This window comes from Macaca thibetana, chromosome 11 (assembly GCF_024542745.1).
Source record: "Macaca thibetana thibetana isolate TM-01 chromosome 11, ASM2454274v1, whole genome shotgun sequence".
NCBI classification, from domain to species: Eukaryota; Metazoa; Chordata; class Mammalia; order Primates; family Cercopithecidae; genus Macaca; species Macaca thibetana.
In genome coordinates this window covers 75,004,109-75,024,960 of record NC_065588.1, presented here as the reverse complement: position 1 = coordinate 75,024,960, position 20,852 = coordinate 75,004,109, and the positions used below count along the sequence as shown (strand labels likewise).

The following is a 20,852-nucleotide window of genomic DNA, read 5'->3' as shown; positions in this document are numbered from 1 at the left end:
AGAAGCTGGGAAAGGCTGGGGGAGCAAAAAAGAGAGATTGGTTAATGGGTACAGACACACACTTAGATAGAAGAAATAAGTTCTAGCATTGATAGCACAGTAGGGTGACTATAGTTAACAACACTATATTGTATATTTTGAAATAGCTAGAACAGATGATTAGCAATGTTCCCAACACATAAAAAAATGACAAATGTTTGAGGTGATGTATATCCTAAACACTTTGGATCATTATACATTGTATGCAGGTATCAAAATATCACTTGTATCCCATTAATGTATACAATTATGTATCAGCAATGTTTTTAAAAAGTCAGTGTAGGTTTATATTTTTTTTGTTGTTTTGTTTTGGTTTTGGTTATTGTAAACTCTTGTAAAACTGTCAATGATTATCTGACAAAATTTTTCTCCACAATGTCACCAGCATCTGTTTTTTTTTTTTTTTTTTTTTTTTACTTTTAATAATAACCATTCTGACTGGTGTGAGATGGGATCTCATCATGGTTTTGATTTGCATTCCTCTAATGGTCAGAGAAATCATTGAGCATTTTTTCATATGCTTTTTGGCCACATGTATGTGTTCTTTTAAAAAATGTCTGTTCATGTCCTTTGCCCATTTTCTAATGGGGTCGTTTTTTGTTTGTTTGTTTGTTTTTGTTTTTTTAAATTTGTTTAGGTTCCTTATAAATGCTGGATATTAGACCTTTGTCAAATGCATAGTTTACAAATATTTTCTCTTGTTCCATAGATTGTCTGTTTACTTTATTGATAGTTTCTTTTACCGAAATTTAATTAGACCCCATTTGTGAATTTTTGCTTTTGTTGCAATTGCTTTTGCAATTTTTATCATGAAATCTTTGCTAATTCCTATGTCCAGAATGATATTGGCTATGTTATCTTCCAGGGTTTTAACAGTGTTGGATTTGACATTTAAGTCTTAAACTCATCTTACACCATGGCATAAGGAAGGGGTCCAGTTTCAATCTTTTGCATATGGTTAGTAGTTATCCCAGCTTCATTTATTAAATAGGGAGTTCTTTCTCCATTGCCTTATTTTGTCAGCATTGTCAAAGATCACATGATTATTATAGGTGTGTGGCCTTATTTCTGGGCTCTCTATTCTATTCGATTGGTCCATGTATCTGTTTTTGCACCAGTACCATGCTGTTTTGGTTACTGTAGCCTTGTAATATAGTTTGAGGTCAAGTAATGTGATGCCTCCAGCTTTTTTTTTTTTTTCCTTAGGATTGCTGTGACTATTCACATGCATTTTTGGTTTCATTTGAATTTTAAAATAGTTTTTTTCTAATTATATGAAGAATGGTAGTTTAATAGAAATAGCAATAATCTATAAATTGCTTTGGGCAGTATGCCCGTTTTAACGATATCAATTCTTCTTGTCCATGAGCATGGACTATTTTTCTATTTGTTTGTGTCATCTCTTATTTTCTTGAGCAGTATTTTGTATTTCTTCCTGTAGAGATCTTTCACCTCCCTGGCTAGCTGTATTCCTAGATATTTTATTACTTTTGTGGTAATAGTGAATAGGATTACATTCTTGATTTGGCTCTTGGCTTGGCTTTTGATGTATAGAAATGATCCTGATTTTTGCACACTAATTTTGTATCCTGAAAGTTTGCTGAGATTGTTTATCTGCTGAAGGAACTTTTGGGTTGAGACTATGGAGTTTTGTAGATATAGAAGCATGTCATCTGCAAACAGGAATAGTTTGACTTCATCTCCTCCTATTTGGATGCGCTTTATTTCTTTGTCTTGCTTGATTGCTCTGGCCAGGACTTTCGATACTACGTTGAATAGAAGTGCTAAGAGAGGGCATCTTTGTCTTGTGAAGGTTTTCAAAGGGAATGCTTCCAGCTTTTGTCCATTCGGTATGATGTTGGGTGTCATTTGTCATAGATGGTGCTTATTATTCTAAAACTGGTTCTTTCAATATCTAGTTTATTGAGGATTTTTAACATGAAAGAATGTTGAGTTTTATAAAAAGCCTTTTCTGCATCTATTGAGATAGTCATGTGGTTTTGTCATTTTGTCCTTAGTTTTGTTTCTGTTATGAATCTTATTTATTGATTTGTGTATGTCAAACCAACCTTACATCCCAGAAATAAAGCCTACTTGATCGTGGTGGATAAGCTTTTTATTTTATTTTATTTTATTTTATTTTTTGAGCAAGCTTTTGTTGCCCAGGCTGGAGTGCAATGGCTGTGCTATCTCGGCTCACTGTGACCTCCGCCTCCCGGGTTCAAGTGATTCTCCTACCTCAGCCTCCCAAGTGTCTGGGATTACAGGTGCACACCACCACGCCAGGCTAATTTTTGTATATTTAGTAGAGATGGGGTTTTGCCATGTTGGCCGGGCTGGTCTCGAACTCTTGACCTCAGTGATCTGCCCGCCTCTGCCTCCCACAGTGCTAGGATTACAGGCATGAGCCACCACCCCGGCCGGATAAGCTTTTCGATGTGCCACTGGATTTGATTTGGTAGTATTTTGTTGAGTATTTTTGCATCAATATTCATCAAGGATATTGGCTGGTTTTAAATAAATACCTACATTAAAAACTTAGAAAAACTTCAAAGTTTTCTTTCCTTCTTGTGTCTCTGCCAGGTTTTGGTAACAAGATGATGCCAGCCTCATAGAGTGTGTTGGGGAGGAGTTCCTTGTCCTCAATTTTTTGGAATAGGTTTAGTAGAAATCTTACCAGCTCTTCATTGTACATCTGGTATAATTTGACTGAATCCATCTGGTCCTGAGCTTTTATTGGTTGGTAGTCTATATAATAATGATTCAATTTTGGAGCTTGTTATTGGTCTGTTCATGGAATCAATTTCTTCTTGGTTCACTTCTTGAAGGGTATATGTGTCCGGAAATCTATCCATTTCCTCTATGCTTTCTAGTTTGTGTGCATAGAGATGTTTCTAGTACTCTCTGAAAGTTATTTATATTTCTGTGGTGTTAGTGGTAATGTTGTCTTTCTCATTTCTAAATATTCGTGTTTATTTGGATTCTCTCTCTCTCTCTCTCTTTTTCTTTTCTTTCTTTTTTTTTTTTTTTTTTAGATGGAGTCTAGCTCTGTTGCCCAGGCTGGAGTGCAGTGTGCGATCTCAGCTCACTGCAACCTCCACCTTCCAGGTTCAAATGATCCTCCTGCCTCAGCCTAGAGAGTAGCTGGGATTACAGGTGCGCCCCACCACACCCAGCTAATTTTTTGCATTTTATTTTAGTAGCGACAGGGTTTCACCGTGTTAGCCAGGCTGGTCTTGATCTCCTGATCTCATGACCTTGTTTTTTGTTCTTTGGTTATTTTTTTTTTTAATATTTCCATAGTTTTTTTTTTTTTTATCATACTTAAAGTTCTAGGGTACATGTGCACAATGTGCAGGTTTGTTACATATGTATACTTGTGCCATGTCGGTGTGCTGCACCCATTAACTTGTCATTTACATTAAGTATATCTCCTAATGCTATCCCTCCCCCCTCCCCCTCTCCACAATAGGACCTGGTGTGTGATGTTCCCCTTCCTGTGTCCAAGTGATCTCATTGTTCAATTCCCACCTATGAGTGAGAACATGTGGTATTTGGTTTTCTGTTCTTGCGATAGTTTGCTGAGAATGATGGTTTGCAGCTGTATCCATGTCCCTACAAAGGACATGAACTCATCCTTTTTTATGGCTGCATAGTATTCCATGGTGTATATGTGCCACATTTTCTTAATCCAGTCTGTCACTGATGGACATTTGGGTTGATTCCAAGTCTTTGCTATTGTGAATAGTGCTGCAATAAACATACGTGTGCATGTGTCTTTATAGAAGCATGATTTATTATCTTTGGGTATATCCCCAGTAATGGGATGGCTGGGTCAAATGGTATTTCTAGTTCTAGATCCTTGAGGAATCCCCATACTGTTTTCCACAATGGTTGAACTAGTTTACATTCCCTCCAACAGTGTTAAGAGTGTTCCTATTTCTCCACATCCTCTCCAGCACCTGTTGCTTCCCGATTTTTTTAATGATTGCCATTCTAACTAGTGTGAGATGGTATCTCATTGTGGTTTTGATTTGCATTTCTCTGATGGTGAGTGATGATGAGCATTTTTTCATGTGTCTGTTGGCTGTATGAATGTCTTCTTTTGAGAAATGTCTGTTCATATCCTTTGCCCACTTTTTGATGGGGTTGTTTGTTTTTTTCTTGTAAATTTAATTGAGTTCTTTATAGATTCTGGATATTAGCCCTTTGTCAGATGAGCAGTTTGCAAAAATTTTCTCCCATTCTGTAGGTTGCCTGTTCACTCTGATGGTAATTTATTTTGCTGTGCAGAAGCTCTCTAGTTTAATTAGATCCCATTTGTCAATTTTGGCTTTTGTTGCCATTGCTTTTGGTGTTTTAGACATGAAGTCCTTGCCCATGCCTATGACCTGAAAGGTATTACCTAGGTTTTCTTCTAGGGTTTTTATGGTTTTAGGTCTAACAAAATGTTCATCAAGTGTTAAAAAAAAAAAAAAAAAAAAAAAACACTCCTAGTTTTGTTAATCTTTTGAATGGTTTTTCATGTCTCAATATCCTTCATTTCTCCTCTGATTTTGGTTATTTATTATCTTCTGTTGCTTTGGAGTTGGTTTGCTCTTGCTTCTCTAGTTCTTTTAGCTGTGATGTTAGGTTGCTAATTTGAGGTTTTTCTAACTTTTTGATTTAGGTATTTAGCGCTATAAATTTTCCTCTTAACACTACCTTAGCTTTTTCCCAGAGATTCTGGTATGTTGTATCTTTGTTCTCACTGGTTTCAAGGAACTTCTTGATTTCTGTCTTAATTTCATTATTTACCCAAATGTTATTCAGGAGCAGCTTGTGTAATTTCCATGTAATTGCGTGGTTTTGAATGATTTTTTTTTAGTTGTGATGTCTATTTTTATTGCACTGTGGTTTGACAGTGTGTTTGGTATGACATAAATTCTTTTTCATTTGCTGAGGATTGTTTTATGTTGAATTATGTGGTTGATTTAGAGTATATGCCATGTGGCAATGAGAAGAAGGTGTATTCTGTTGTTTTGGGGTGGAGAGTTCTGTAGATGTTTATCAGATCTATTTGGTTTAATTTTGAGCCCAGGTCCTGAATATCTTGGTATGTTAACATTTCTTTAGATGCATGTTTGAACTTCTTCATTATGATATTTTCTACTTTTTTAATATAAATATTTAATGCTATAAGTTTTCCACAAAGTACTTGTGATGTTCCTGCATTGTGCAGCTTTTATAAGTTCTACTATCACAATTATTACTTCCTAGGAATTCATAATCAGCTTAATTGATGTATATTTTACACACAGTAAATTTCATCAATGTAAAGTGAATTGTATGGTAAGTTTTGAGACAAATGTACAAATCCATATAACTAGCACTGCATTCAACACACAGAATATTTCCATGACCCTAAAAAGTAACCTGATATCCTCTTGCAGTAGATCCCCTCCATATACCCATTTCAACACTAATAACTATTGATTGTTAATTTTTCCTTTATTTGAATTTTATTTAAGTGGAATTACACAGTACATGAATTTCTTTTTTTTTTTTTGGCCTTCTTTTACTTAGCATAATGCTTTTATTGTGAGTAAGCACAGTTGTTTGTTGTGTAGGTTTATGCCACAATTTATTTATCCTTTTATTTGTTGACAGGCATTTGGGTTTACAGCTTATGGTCATTATGAAAAAGTCTTTATTAACATTCATGTATACATCTTTGACTCGACATATATTTTCATTTCTCTTGGTGTAAACCTCAGAGTGAGATTGCTGGGTCATGTGGTAAGTGTCCACGTGTCTTTAGAAGAAATGGTCAAAGTATACTCTAATGTGTAATTCTTACCAGCCTTATATGAGAGTTCCAATTTTTTTTTTATTATACTTTAAGTTCTATGGTACATGTGCACAATGTGCAGGTTTGTTACATATGTATACTTGTGCCATGTTGCTGTGCTGCACCCATCAACTTGTCAGCACCCATGAACTCATCATTTACATCAGGTATAACTCCCAATGCCATCCGTCCCCCTACCCCCTCCCCATAATGGGCCCCGGTGTGTGATGTTCCCCTTCCCGAGTCCAAGTGATCTCATTGTTCAGTTCCCACCTATGAGTGAAAACATGTGGTGTTTGGTTTTCTGTTCTTGCGATAGTTTGCTGAGAATGATGGTTTCCAGCTGCATCCATGTCCCTACAAAGGACACAAACTCATCCTTTTCCTTTTTTATGGCTGCATAGGATTCCATGGTGTATATGTGCCACATTTTCTTAATCCAGTCTGTCACTGATGGACATTTGGGTTGATTCCAAGTCTTTGCTATTGTGAATAGTGCTGCAATGAACATACGTGTGCATGTGTCTTTATAGCAGCATGATTTATAATCCTTTGGGTATATCCCCAGTAATGGGATGGCTGGGTCATATGGTACATCTAGTTCTAGATCCTTGAGGAATCGCCATACTGTTTTCCATAATGGTTGAACTAGTTTACAATCCCACCAACAGTGTAAAAGTGTTCCTATTTCTCCACATCCTCTCCAGCACCTGTTGTTTCCTGACTTTTTAATGATTGCCATTCTAACTAGTGTGAGATGGTATCTCATTGTGGTTTTGATTTTCATTTCTCTGATGGCCAGTGATGATGAGCATTTTTTCATGTGTCTGTTGGCTGTACGAATGTCTTTTATTTCACTGAGCAGTGGATTGTAGTTCTCCTTGAAGAGGTCCTTCACATCCCTTGAAAGGTGGATTCCTAGGTATTTTATTCACTTTGAAGCAATTGTGAATGGGAGTTCACACATGATTTGGCTCTCTGTTTGTCTGTTATGGGTGTATAAGAATGCTTGTGATTTTTGCACATTGATTTTGTATCCTGAGACTTTGCTGAAGTTGCTTATCAGCTTAAGGAGATTTTAGGCTGAGATGATGGGGTTTTCTAAATATACAATCATGTCATCTGCAAACAGAGACAATTTGACTTCTTCTTTTCCTAACTGAATACCCTTGATTTCATTGTCTTGCCTGATTGCCCTAGCCAGAACTTCCAACACTATGTTGAATAGGAGTGGTGAGAGAGGGCATCCCTGTCTTGTGCCAGTTTTCAAAGGGAATGCTTCCAGTTTTTGCCCATTCAGTATGATATTGGCTGTGGGTTTGTCATAAATAGCTCTTATTATTTTGAGATTCGTTCCATCAATACCGAATTTATTGAGAGTTTTTAGCATGAAGGGCTGTTGAATTTTGTCAAAGGCCTTTTCTGCATCTATTGAGATAATCATGTGGTTTTTGTCTTTGGTTCTGTTTATATGCTGGATTACTTTTATTGATTTGTGTATGTTGAACCAGCCTTGCATCCCAGGGATGAAGCCCACTTGATCATGGTGGATAAGCTTTTGGATGTGCTGCTGGATTCGGTTTGCCAGTATTTTATTAAGGATTTTTGCATCGATGTTCATCAGGGATATTGGTCTAAAATTCTCTTTTTTTGTTGTGTCTCTGTCAGGCTTTGGTATCAGGATGATGTTGGCCTCATAAAATGAGTTAGGGAGGATTCCCTTTTTTTCTATTGATTGGAATAGTTTCAGAAGGAATGGTACCAGCTCCTCCTTGTACCTCTGATAGAATTCAGCTGTGAATCCATCTGGTCCGGGCCTTTTTTTGGTTGGTAGGCTATTAATTATTGCCTCAATTTCAGAGCCTGCTCTTGGTCTATTCAGGGATTCAACTTCTTCCTGGTTTAGTCTTGGGAGAGTATAAGTGTCCAGGAAATTATCCGTTTCTTCTAGATTTTCTAGTTTATTTGCATAGAGGTGTTTATAGTATTCTCTGATGGTAGTTTGTATTTCTGTGGGGTCGGGGGTGATATCCCCTTTATCATTTTTTATTGTGTCGATTTGATTCTTCTCTCTTTTCTTCTTTATTAGTCTTGCTAGCTGTCTATCAATTTTGTTGATCTTTTCAAAAAACCAACTCCTGGATTCATTGATTTTTTGGTGGGTTTTTTGCGTCTCTATCTCCTTCAGTTCTGCTCTGATCTTAGTTATTTCTTTCCTTCTGCTAGCTTTTGAATGTGTTTGCTCTTGCTTCTCTAGTTCTTTTTTTTTTTTTTTTTTTTTTTTTTTTGAGACGGAGTCTCGCTCTGTCGCCCAGGCTGGAGTGCAGTGGCCAGATCTCCGCTCACTGCAAGCTCCGCCTCCCGGGTTCACGCAATTCTCCTGCCTCAGCCTCCCGAGCAGCTGGGACTACAGGCGCCCGCCACCTCGTCCGGCTTATTTTTTTGTATTTTTAGTAGAGACGGGGTTTCACCGTGTTAGCCAGGATGGTCTCGATCTCCGGACCTCGTGATCCACCTGTCTCGGCCTCCCAAAGTCCTGGGATTACAGGCTTGAGCCACCGCGCCCGGCGCTTCTCTAGTTCTTTTAATTGTGATGTTAGAGTGTCAATTTTAGATCTTTCCAGCTTTCTCTTGTGGGCATTCAGTGGTATAAATTTCCCTCTACACACTGCTTTAAATGTGTCCCAGAGATTCTGGTATGTTGTATGTTTGTTCTCATTGGTTTCAAAGAACATCTTTATTTCTGCCTTCATTTCGTTATGGACCCAGTAGTCATTCAGGAGCAGGTTGTTCAGTTTCCATAAGTTGAGCGGTTTTGATTGAGTTTCTTAGTCCTGAGTACTAGTTTGTTTGCACTGCAGTCTGAGAGACAGTTTGTTATAATTTCTGTTCTTGTACATTTGCTGAGGAGTGCTTTACTTCCAATCATGTGGTCAATTTTGGAATAAGTGTGATGTGGTGCTGAGAAGAATGTATATTCTGTTGATTTGGGGTGGAGAGTTCTGTAGATGTCTATTAGGTCCGCTTGGTGCAGAGTTGAGTTCAATTCCTGGATATCCTTGTTAACTTTCTGTCTCGTTGATCTGTCTAATGTTGACAGTGGGGTGTTGAAGTCACCCATTATTATTGTATGGGAGTCTAAGTCTCTTTGTAAGTCTTTAAGGACTTGCTTGATGAATCTGGGTGCTCCTGTATTGGGTGCATATATATTTAGCATAGTTAGCTCTTCCTGTTGAATTGATCCCTTTACCAGTATGTAATGGCCTTCTTTGTCTCTTTTGATCTTTGATGGTTTAAAGTCTGTTTTATCAGAGACTAGGATTGCAACCCCTGCTTTTTTTTTGTTCTCCATTTGCTTGGTAGATCTTCCCCCATCCCTTTATTTTGAGCATATGTGTGTCTCTGCATGTGAGATGGGTCTCCTGAATACAGCAAACTGATGGGCTTGACTCTTTCTCCAATTTGCCAGTCTGTGTCTTTTAATTGGACCACTTAGTCCATTTACATTTAAGGTTAATATTGTTATATGTGAATTTGATCCTGTCATTGTGATATTAGCTGGTTATTTTACTCGTTAGTTAATGCAGTTTCTTCCTAGCATCGATAGTCTTTACATTTTGGCACATTTTTTGCAATGGCTGTTACCGGTTGTTCCTTTCCATGTTTAGTGCTTCCTTCAGGGTCTCTTGTAGGGCAGGCCTGGTGGTGACAAAAACTCTAAGCATTTGCTTGTCTGTAAAGGATTTTATTTCTCCTTCACTTATGAAACTTTGTTTGGCTGGGTATGAAATTCTTGGCTGAAAATTCATTTCTTTAAGAATGTTGAATATTGGCCCCTACTCTCTTCTGACTTGGAGAGTTTCTGCCGAGATCTGCTGGTAGTCTGATGGACTTCGCTTTGTGGGTAACCCGACCTTTCTCTCTGGTTGCCCTTAACAGTATTTCCTTCATTTCAACATTGGTGAATCTGACAATTATGTGTCTTGGCGTTGCTCTTCTCGAGGAGTATCTTTGTGGTGTTGTCTGTATTTCCTGAATTTGAATGTTGGCCTGCCTTGCTAGGTTGGGGAAGTTCTCCTGGATGATATCTTGCAGAGTGTTTTCCAACTTGGTTCCATTTTCCCCGTCACTTTCAGGCACCCCAATCAGACGTAGATTTGGTCTTTTTACATAATCCCATACTTCTTGAAGGCTTTGTTCTTTTCTTTTTCCTCTTTTTTCTTTAGACTTCTCTTCTCACTTCATTTCATTCATTCGATCCTCAATCGCTGATACTCTTTCTTCCAGTTGATCGAGTCGGTTACTGAAGCTTGTGCATTTGTCACGTATTTCTCGTGTCATGGTTTTTATCTCTGTCAGTTCGTTTATGGCCTTCTCTGCATTGATTATTCTAGTTATCCATTCTTCCATTCTTTTTTCAAGATTTTTAGTTTCTTTGCGCTGGGTACGTAATTCCTCCTTTAGCTCTGAGAAGGTTGATGGACTGAAGCCTTCTTCTCTCAACTCCTCAGTCATTCTCCATCCAGCTTTGATCAGTTGCTGGCGATGAGCTGCATTCCTTTGGAGGGGGAGATGCACTCTTATTTTTTGAATTTCCAGCTTTTCTGCCCTGCTTTTTCCCCATCTTTGTGGTTTTTTCTGCCTTTGGTCTTTGATGCTGGTGATGTACTGATGGGGTTTTGGTGTGGGTGTCCTTTCTGTTTGTTAGTTTTCCTTCTAACAATCAGGACCCTCAGCTGTAGGTCTGTTGGAGATTACTTGAGGTCCACTCCACACCCTGTTTGCCTGGGTATCAGCAGCGGAAGCTGCAGAAGATAGAATATTGCTAAACAGCGAGTGATCCTGTCTGATTCTTGCTCTGGAAGCTTCGTCTCAGCGGTGTACTCCACCGTGTGAGGTGTGGGGTGTCAGTCTGCACCTAGTGGGCGATGTCTCCTGGTTAGGCTACTCAGGGGTCAGGGACCCACTTGAGCAGGCAGTCTGTCTGTTCTCAGATCTCAACCTCCATGTTGGGAGATCTACTGCTCTCTTCAAAGCTGTCAGACAGGGTCATTTGCATTTGCAGAGCTTTCTGCTACTTTTTGTTTAGCTGTGCACTGTCACCAGAAGTAGAGTCTACAGAGACAGGCAGGCCTCCTTGAGCTGCTGTGGGCTCCTTCCTGGTGGCTTTGTTTACCTACTTAAGCCTCAGCAATGACAGGCGCCCCTCCCCTAGCCTCGCTGCTGCCTTGCAGTTAGATTGCAGACTGCTGTGTTAGCAATGAGGGAGGCTCCGTGGGCGTGGGACCCTCCCCAGCCAGGTGTGCGATATAATCTCCTGGTGTGCCGTTTGCTAAGACCCTTGTTAAAGCACAGTATTGGGGTGGGAGTTACCTGATTTTCCAGGTGTTGTGTGGTGTCTCAGTTCCCCTGGCTAGGAAAACGGATTCCCTTCCCCCTTATGCTTCCCAGGATGCCTCGCCGTGCTTCAGCTCTCGCTGGTCAGGCTGCACCAGCTGACCAATTGTCTGGCACTCCCCAGTGAGATGAACCCAGTACCTCAGTTGAAACTGCAGAAATCACCCGTCTTCTGTGTTGCTCGTGCTGGGAGCTGGAGACTGGAGCTGTTCCTATTTGGCCATCTTACTCTGGGAGAGTTCCAATTTTTTTACATTCTTTCCAACATTTGTGATTGCCAGTCTCTTTAAACCATTCTAGTTTATAGTAGTATCTCTCTGTAGTTTAATTTACATTTCCCAAATGATTAATGATATTGAATATTTTTAATGTACTAATTGGGCTTTTGTATATACTCTTTTCTAAAATGTCTGTTCAGAAATTTTTCTATTGTAACTAGACTGGTTCTTTTGTTATTGAGCTGTAAGAGTACTTTAGTCTATATTAAAATATGTATCACATATACTTTTTCAAGAATTTTTCCCCAGTTTGTAGATTTTTTTTTCACATGTGGCATTGAGCACTTACAAGTTTAGTAGTTTAAATTTAAATGAAATAGACTTGAGTAGATGATGACTACCATAATGGAAAGTGCAGAACAATTATATTTAATCTAGCCTGTAAGTTTATAAATAATGTTTTCATTTTTATTCAGTTTCACGGTTGTTTAATTTCTACAAGTTCCTTTTTGAAGAATTAATTATCAATATATTTTCTTTTTAATCTCCAAAATGTGAAAATTTTAATTTATATTTTCACTATGAACTTCTATCGTAATTGCCAATAAGGTGAAATCACAGTCTTTATATTTTGCATTGTTTGAAAAATTTTCTGAATTTGTGTGGCCTTTTTTAAGGCCTAGTATTTGGTACATTTTTACTAATGTTTAATATTTAATGAGTGTTTGAATAAACACTATTCTCTCTGTATATATATGTATGTACACACACACCTGTATACACACACATATATAGGTATGTGTGTATATATAAACATGGAAGTATGTATATATACTTCTCCCTCAATGAGATCAAGACTTAACTGTGTTATCAGGTGGTAGCTCTTCTATGTTTTTGTCTTTTCCCCATAATCTATCAATAATTGAGAGTGATATTGAAATGTTAAAGTATGATGGTAAAATACTCAAATTATTTCTTTAGATGTATCAATAATATTTATTTTATATGAAACTGTAAATTTCTTACATGTTTATAATTTATATAATGTCTTGGTGTATTTTCATCATTATGTAGTGTACCTATCCATCCCTACTCATCCTTTCCCTCTTTGATTGGCATTTACATGGTATTTTATTCTGTTTCTTTTACTTTCAATTGATTGATTCCTTATGAATTGAATGTATTCCTTGTTGTCATCTAGACATCCAGTTCTTTTTCTTCTCTTAATGCAATCTGCTGTTACTTGCCTTTAATTTTTGAGTTACTGCAATGATGCTTTTTATAATCATTGATTTATTTGAGTTTTTTCCCTAATTCATTATTTCCATTTGTATCACTTTTTCTGTATTATTCCTTCATTTTACCTTATTTTAAAAATAGTATCTACTGCTTCTACATGTCATAAGAATTTTAGCACACTCTGATTTATTGATCTCCTCATCCACTCCAACCTCACTCTTACTCTCGTAAATTTTTTATGACAACAAAACTTGCAATGTTATTTGATCACTTGCTTTTATTTTTATCTTGCAGCATCTCTTGGATTTTTTCTTTTCAAGTAGTTTATATAATTTTTTAAAATTTACCATGACACTGTAGTTGAACTACACAATGACTGGTATTACATGTTAAATTCCAAGTAACATCTTTCTTAGAAAATGTGACACTATTGCCACTTTGCATCAAATGTTAAAAATTCAGATAAACTAATTTTTCTTCTTTGTGTATTATTGTTTTGTCTATATCCTTAAATATATCTTTGTGTGTGAAATCTTAAAACTTACCAAAATGTTTCCAAGTATTGTATTTTTTTTGTGGGGTTTTCCTTACAATTTTTGGTTAAGCAATTTGAACCTGAGTTTCAATGTTTTATAAGGAATTTGAACCTGAGTTCCTCCTGTAACTTTTTAGTGTAAAAAACATTTAAAGTTGTAAAAATAATACAGAAACACCTATTTACCCTTTACTTAGATTCAATAACTAAACCAAAATTGTGATTTCTGTCTTGCCTATACATACTTGTATTATTTAAATGTAAGTTGTACATATCATCATAGTCACACTTCTTGGTTCCAATTAATGTAGTATAATAATAAATTGCCCTGTGTTTCCCGTAAACTGGATATTATATGCCTGTGGACTTGATCGGATTTAAACTAAGCATTCTTGGAACAAATACTTCATAGTTGATCATATATACCTCAGAAAATGTCACAACAGGAAACATATATCAACTTGCTCCATTATTAGTGATGCTAAGCTTAGTGACTTAAAGATCATGTTTGACAAATGTCTCTATTGTAAAGGACTGTTCTCTCTTTTGCAATACATATTTTGGGTGACATTTTTGTACCTGGTGAATATCTTTTCACAATATCATTTCACCCAATGGTCTTATGGTTTTAGTAGCTTTTGGTGATCTCTGCCTGGGGAATGTTAGAATATGATTCTTCTCTCTCTCTCTCTCTCTCTCTCTCTCACACACACACACACACACACACACACACACACCCCACAAAGTCCATATTTAAATACTTAATACATACCAATTACAATATTACTGTCCTTTTAAGCTAAACTTTTTAGTGGAAAGATTAGGTCTTTTTTAATTTCAGGACATTTAAAAACATTTAGTTTTTCTGTACTATTTTGTTTTATTTTTACATATTCCAATTCCAATTGAAGGTATGTTAGATCTCCCATGCCTACCTTCTTGATCTTTATTTTTTATTCATGTTTTAATCTACATTTTGAAATTTTATTTTTGTTGTTTTTTGCATGTATTGTCTCTGTCTATCACTGTACACTCAACATGTTTATTCTCCCATGGCCATTTCTTATTTTAATATTTACTTCAGATGTGAATTTTTATTTTTCTTCAATTAATCTGGTAAATAATGTATTTTCCATTTCTACTTTCAGAATTTCTACCTAAAATTCATTAGTCTGAACTTCTCCTTCATTGTGGTGTATCTTATCTCTAACAATTCATTCAATTGAGTTTAATTTATGTTGATGTTGTGTGTCAGTCTTCCTCTGATTCATGTTTGGCATGTTTTGGGAATGTTGCTTCAGCTAAAAAGTTTTGATTCTTACTATATCTTTTCTTTTTTTTTTTTTTTTTTTTTTTTTTTTTTTGAGACGGAGTCTTGCTCTGTGCCCCAGGCTGCAGTGCAGTGGCGCGATCTCGGCTCACTGCAAGCTCCGCCCCCCCGGGTTCACGCCATTCTCCTGCCTCAGCCTCCCGAGTAGCTGGGACTACAGGCGCCCGCCACCTCGCCCGGCTAATTTTCTTGTATTTTTAGTAGAGACGGGGTTTCACCGTGTTAGCCAGGATGGTCTCGATCTCCTGACCTCATGATCCGCCCGCCTCGGCCTCCCAAAGTGCTGGGATTACAGGCTTGAGCCACCGCGCCCGGCCTACTATATCTTTTCTTCTCATAACAGCTTTCTATGAATAATGTGCTCCTTTTACGGTTGCTGATAAACTTTATAACATTTTCCTGGACCAGCAATAACACATAATTCTACAGAGGGAAGATAAAAGTGTTCGGGTGGTCGGACACGGTGGCTCACGCCGGTAATCCCAGTACTTTGGGAGGCCGAGGCCAGCGGATTGCCTGAGGTCAGGAGTTTGAGACCAGTCTGGCCAACATGGTGAAACCAGTCTTTACTAAAAACACAAAAAATTAGCCGGGCGTGGTGGCATGCTCCTGTAATCCCAGCTACTTGGGAGGCTGAGGCAGGGGAATTGGTTGAACCAGGGAGGTAGAGGTGGCAGTGATCTGAGCCTGCACTCCAGCCTGGGCGACAAAGCGAGATTCCATCTCAAAACAAACAAACAAAAAAGTGTTTGGGTTATTTTGTCTATTAGTTCAAGATTAGCTTACTCACAGTAAGAACAGTTTATTTAAGCAGTTGTGTTGGGAGAAGTTTTGTTTTGTTTTATTTTACCCAGTAAATGTATTTGCTTATGCGTATATCAGCTATTTGCAGACAATTTGGAAAGACCAGGACAGCTCTGAAGAGCTGAAATGAGCTCTAGGATGAAGATTCGAAATCATCAGAAAACCACAGAAATTCCCTTTTCACTTCCTAAAATCAGAAAAGGTTTTACCTTCACCACCATCCCTACAAAAGAACATTAGGAGGAGAGCCTCTTTAGAATATAATTTATCGGTCCAGTAAGTTTAGAAAAAAAGGGGTGTGAAAACACTGCCTACATTTAGTTATTTTCACCTGTTTTACTCAAAATCTCAAATGCATATGGCTCCACATTTTATTCCTGATAAACTCCTGACTGGTGCTCTAAATCATGGCCAGTGTGGGGGCATGCATTTGTTCTCTCCAAGGCAATGGCGGAAACTTAATCCCAAGAGTTATTTTCTACTTATCTTTCTGCAACATTGCCATGCCCCATGTTAAAAATTTTATTATCTGCCCTTCCTTCCCATCCCTGACACGAAACACATACACTAGTTCAAAACAGAACCCCATAAGCTTTGTGAGGTTTTCTCTATTTTGAGTGTTTTCCATTTTTCATACAACATTGATCTTGTGGGAGGGAGTCAGCCAATGTTCCAGCACTAAAATGGTGTTCTTACAAAATGAAGACTTTAAGTCCCTGTAACTTTTATGAAGGACTACTACAACTAGCGTAATTCTTAAGTCTTTGTGAAAATAAGTTATTAGGAATTGTTTCAGTAAAAAGTAATTCATGATAGAGGTGATTTTTATAAATTCTGTAATTTCATCTTGGTGATAATTTCAGATTTTAAAAAAGTTGCTTATTTTACCAACATATTTGCTTTACCAAATAATCATAACCACTATACTATAAATTGTACTTTTCTTTCAAAGAATGAATTATGGGCTGTAGTTTTAAAGGTACAGTTAGAGGCAGGAAAAAACTATGCTTTCCAGAAGATTTGCAATTAGTAAATTCTGTTTTCACTGAAACACAAATGAATTTGAAAGCAATTGAAATTACTTTTTATATAAATCTTGTATAACAAGAGATATTAAATTTGGATCAAAATTTTAGACAGGAATATATCAGGCAGCAGAGAAACCATAAAGATGTATTAACCAGATAACTCTTCAACCTCACATTTTTTCAAGGCTTATGTTAAAATTCAAGTTTTGTAATCCTTAATTTGTTTTGGATGTTATTTGAAAGGCCTAAATTCTTTGTTTTTAAAATGAAAACACTTAGAGATATAAATCTAATAAAGGATGGCAGTAATTTAATATATGCAAATATACGTCATTTTCCTCTTAACTGTGTATGTTGAATGAGAAAATACCATTAGAGTGGTAAATTGAGAGACAAGGATCTGGCATAAAACAGACTAGAAAATTTACCCAACCGTAAGAATCTCCACATGCATAACAGAGATAAACAGAGATAAAGCCATGTCTAATCTTCCTGGGTAGAATTCTTGAGTGGAAGATTTCACCTTAAAAGAAAAAAAAATAAAAATAAAAATAAAAAAAGCACTCTCTTAGAAAGCTTCTCAAGGTCAGTGTAAGATAAATTTTTATGGGTGAAACACAATATATTGAAGCTTTTCGATAAAGTGCATATTATTTTCTTATACACCCTGTTCTGAAATAAAGAACCTTAATAAGTTAAAAGTCTGAAGCAGGTTAAGAGCATTTATAGACCATAACGCAATGTCTGTTCCCTCTTAGAGAGCCATATATCTCTATTTAATATTCCATTCTTTAAGGGCCTTAGGATTTCAGATAAATTTAAATAAATCAGCCTTGATTTTTCAGGCAGAATTAGAGAACCTTTGATTTATGGGCCACTCAAACTTGTACCTGTAATAGTGTAATGACAAAGTGAGAGACAGTATTAGGTAAGTGTCAGCTAAGATTACCGTTAAAACTCATGCTCAATTGGGTCTTCTCCACACAGTATGCTCCTTTGTAGCATTGTTTTATCAACATATCAAGTGGTACTTATATTTTACAGAACCTTTCAACATTTATTATTTTCCAAAAGGAAAAAATATATAAAAATTGAAGAGTTCAGTGAACTTATTTAAAACCCAAATTAAAGTTTGAAAGACCAAACAAAAAATATTATTCTCTCTCATACATTACCGACCCTGTAAAAAAATAAAAAGCAAAAACAAAAAAAAAAAATTTTTTTTCACTACTGGAGCAGGACACCAGGAACTCTAAAATAAAATTTTCTTGACATTGCTCTTCATAATGAATTACTCCATTGTTGACTGACTAGATTTATTATTATTTTTTTTATTTGGTATATACAATTTTAAGTTGAATACATAATTAAAAGAAGATGGAATAATTGATCTTTCCTCAATTTGTGATAGTAACTGAAGGACTCGAGTGTATTTTACATTCTGGTAGAGTAGTAAAAGGAACATTAGTATCTCTGGGCATAAGATCAGACTGGAAATGGGGGAAGTAAGACAGTGACCCTCAACAATTTCAAGCTAAATTCTGTTCATTTAAAAAATAAACTTATTATTCAAAATATATTTTGAGAAGTGATTAAGTGCATATTAATTATACAATTAATGTGCCTTCACTGCAGACATTTTGAAAAATACAGAAATATATGAGAAAGAAAAGAGAGATCTCTAATCTCACCTTCTAGCTCCCAACACACTCAGTATATAAAAAATGATTGTGGTGTATTAACCTTCAGCATTTTTCTCAGTGTATGTACACATTTCTACATAAAATTGGGATTATAGTTATGATTACAAAATTTTATATCCTGCTTTAGGTCTTTTCAAATTATTTTATGAATATTTTCCCATTATTAAATATTTTTCCATAGAGTTTTAATGTTCACATAATAGTCTATAATATACCCATCACATTATTTATTAAATTTTTTTTACTTTAATAAACATGGCTTTACTCCTATACTATGCAAGGCACAATACAGTGGGTCACATGAGAATACCAACTGAGAAAGACATGGCTTTTTCTGGGAAGGTAGATAGCTGAACCTATAATATAAGGGAATACATTTTTAAAATACAAAAAATAGAAACAGAAATTAAAGGTGGCACCAAAAAAATAAATTCAAATGTCCCAAATTAAATATATTAATACACCCCTATTATATTTCATATTCTTTCTATATCCCAAAGTAAATGTCTCACTAAGTTTAAAACACATATTCATAGTTATAGTATTTCAATTTGTTAATATATTTTAATTCAGTTGTTAACTCGTCCATATGGTTATGCAATTTGTGTGGCATTTCAGATGTGATGTGCAAACTAATATGACTTTCATATTTTACTATGTGATGAGGCATGAATAGAATAAAAATCTCTCTGTTCTTTCCCATTTTGTAGCTCTCATGGAAGGATAAAAATGTTAGAAAAATATTGATAAATCCTTTTAACCAATAAATTTCTGCCAATTAAGATTACCCTTTCAGTTAAATAGCATAAGCAGACAGAAACAGTAATTGACTTAAATCATGCAAACTCACTGATAAAAATCATTTGCAATACAGCTGTATGTGATGGAAAAGAAACTATGTGGTGCTGAATGACACCAGAAGAGAAGAAAACCTGTTTGTAAATTTTATTGAAAATTTCAATGGATTTCATAAGGGGTTTTTTTTTTTTTTTTTTTTTAGTTCTTTAGGGTTGTCCAAACATTGTCTCACAAAAAGTAAAACAGTGTTCATAAGGCTTTAAAAACTTTATAGGAATACAGTAAATAAAATAAATATTTAATTTCCATTAGCCATTGAACTATATTTTTCTTTAAACATTCATATTATTCTGTCTTGTACTCTTCATGTTAGCCAATGATATAACATCTACTTTTGATTTTTTAAAGATAAACATAAGGCCATTTTAAATTTTAAATATGCAGTTAGAAAGGATGAATAAGGTGGTTTAGCAATGTGTCTTCATCTACCAAGTGTTTGGGATTGTGCTAGACATGATGAGGGACTTCAGGGAATACTACTCCTTTCTTTTAAAAGCACCTTATGGCTTACAAACCGCTTTACCAAATGAGAAAGTCAAGGAGGCCGGGCGCGGTGGCTCACGCCTGTAATCCCAGCACTTTGGGAGGCCGAGCCGGGCGGATCACGCGGTCAGGAGATCGAGACCATCCTGGCTAACACGGTGAAACCCCGTCTCTACTAAAAATGCAAAAAAAATTAGCCGGGCGAGGCGGCGGGCGCCTGTAGTCCCAGCTACTCGGGAGGCTGAGGCAGGAGAATGGCGTGAACCCGGGAGGCGGAGCTTGCAGTGAGCCGAGATCGCGCCATTGCACTCCAGCCTGGGCGACTAAGCGAGACTCTGTCTCAAAAAAAAAAAAAAAAAAGAGAAAGTCAAGGCTTGGGAGCGTTACACATTTTTCAAATGAGACAGCTAGAATGTGGATTCCAGAGTACGAACGCTGCTCTGAATTCAACTCTGTGTTTATCACTATTGAGCTCACTGCTCAAGGCTCCTTGAATCAAATTGGAGAAACAGAAACCATGAACTCATGAGAGGAACACAGTATCAGAGCAGGAGATTTTAAGCATGATGAACTGTTTCTTTTATTATAGTCCTATTTCTACAGAAGAAAAAAATACATTTTCTGTTACCTTATAACTGAAAATGAAATTCCACTTGTTTAATGCATTTTTAATGACCTTATTCACTGTGATAACAATAGATAGTCTGCATGGAAAGTCAGTTAGTTAATCTGTTTTTGCTTATAAACTTATAGAAGACCAGGATCCATCTATGTATTTGAGTCACTTTGTTGGTAAATGCATTTTGTCCTCATAGCTCTCCCAAATGTATTCACTTTGAGCAATGTTTCACAGTGATGATGGATTGAATCAAGTCCTTCTCACATATTTAATATATCTAAGTGGTGGTAGACATGTTAAAATTCATTATCATATGTGAAATTGCACACAAATGAGGGGATGGAACTAAACTTTTCTCTATGAATAGCTGCATATGCAGTGCATGGTTATTGATGGATAACCTAGACATGCAGTACATGGATACCTATGGATAACCCGGACATGCAGTGTATAGGTATATATGGCTCACTTGAACATGTGGTGTATGAATATCTATGAGTAACCTGGACATGTGGTGCATGGATATCTATGGGTAAGCTGGAGATGAGGTGCATGGGTATCTGTGAGGAACCTGGCCATGCGGTGCATGGGAATCTGTGGGGAACCTGGCCATGCGGTGCATAGGTATCTGTGGGGAACCTGGCCATGCGGTGCATAGGTATCTGTGGGGAACCTGGCCATGCGGTGCATGGATATCTTGAATAATCTGGTTCTGTGAATAATCTGGACATGCGGTGCATGGATATCTATGGCTCACCTGGACATGAGG

General features: G+C 36.6%; 1 long non-coding RNA gene across 1 annotated transcript in view; it reads left to right on the top strand.

Annotated features, from left to right (window-relative positions):
* The window catches only part of LOC126931274 (uncharacterized), a 634,186-nt gene extending 614,438 nt beyond the window's left edge, over positions 1 to 19,748 (top strand). The window contains exon 3 of the long non-coding RNA XR_007717817.1: positions 19,671 to 19,748. This is a non-coding gene — a long non-coding RNA (uncharacterized LOC126931274). The remainder of the gene's footprint in view (positions 1 to 19,670) is intronic.
* Positions 19,749 to 20,852: the final 1,104 nt, after the last annotated feature.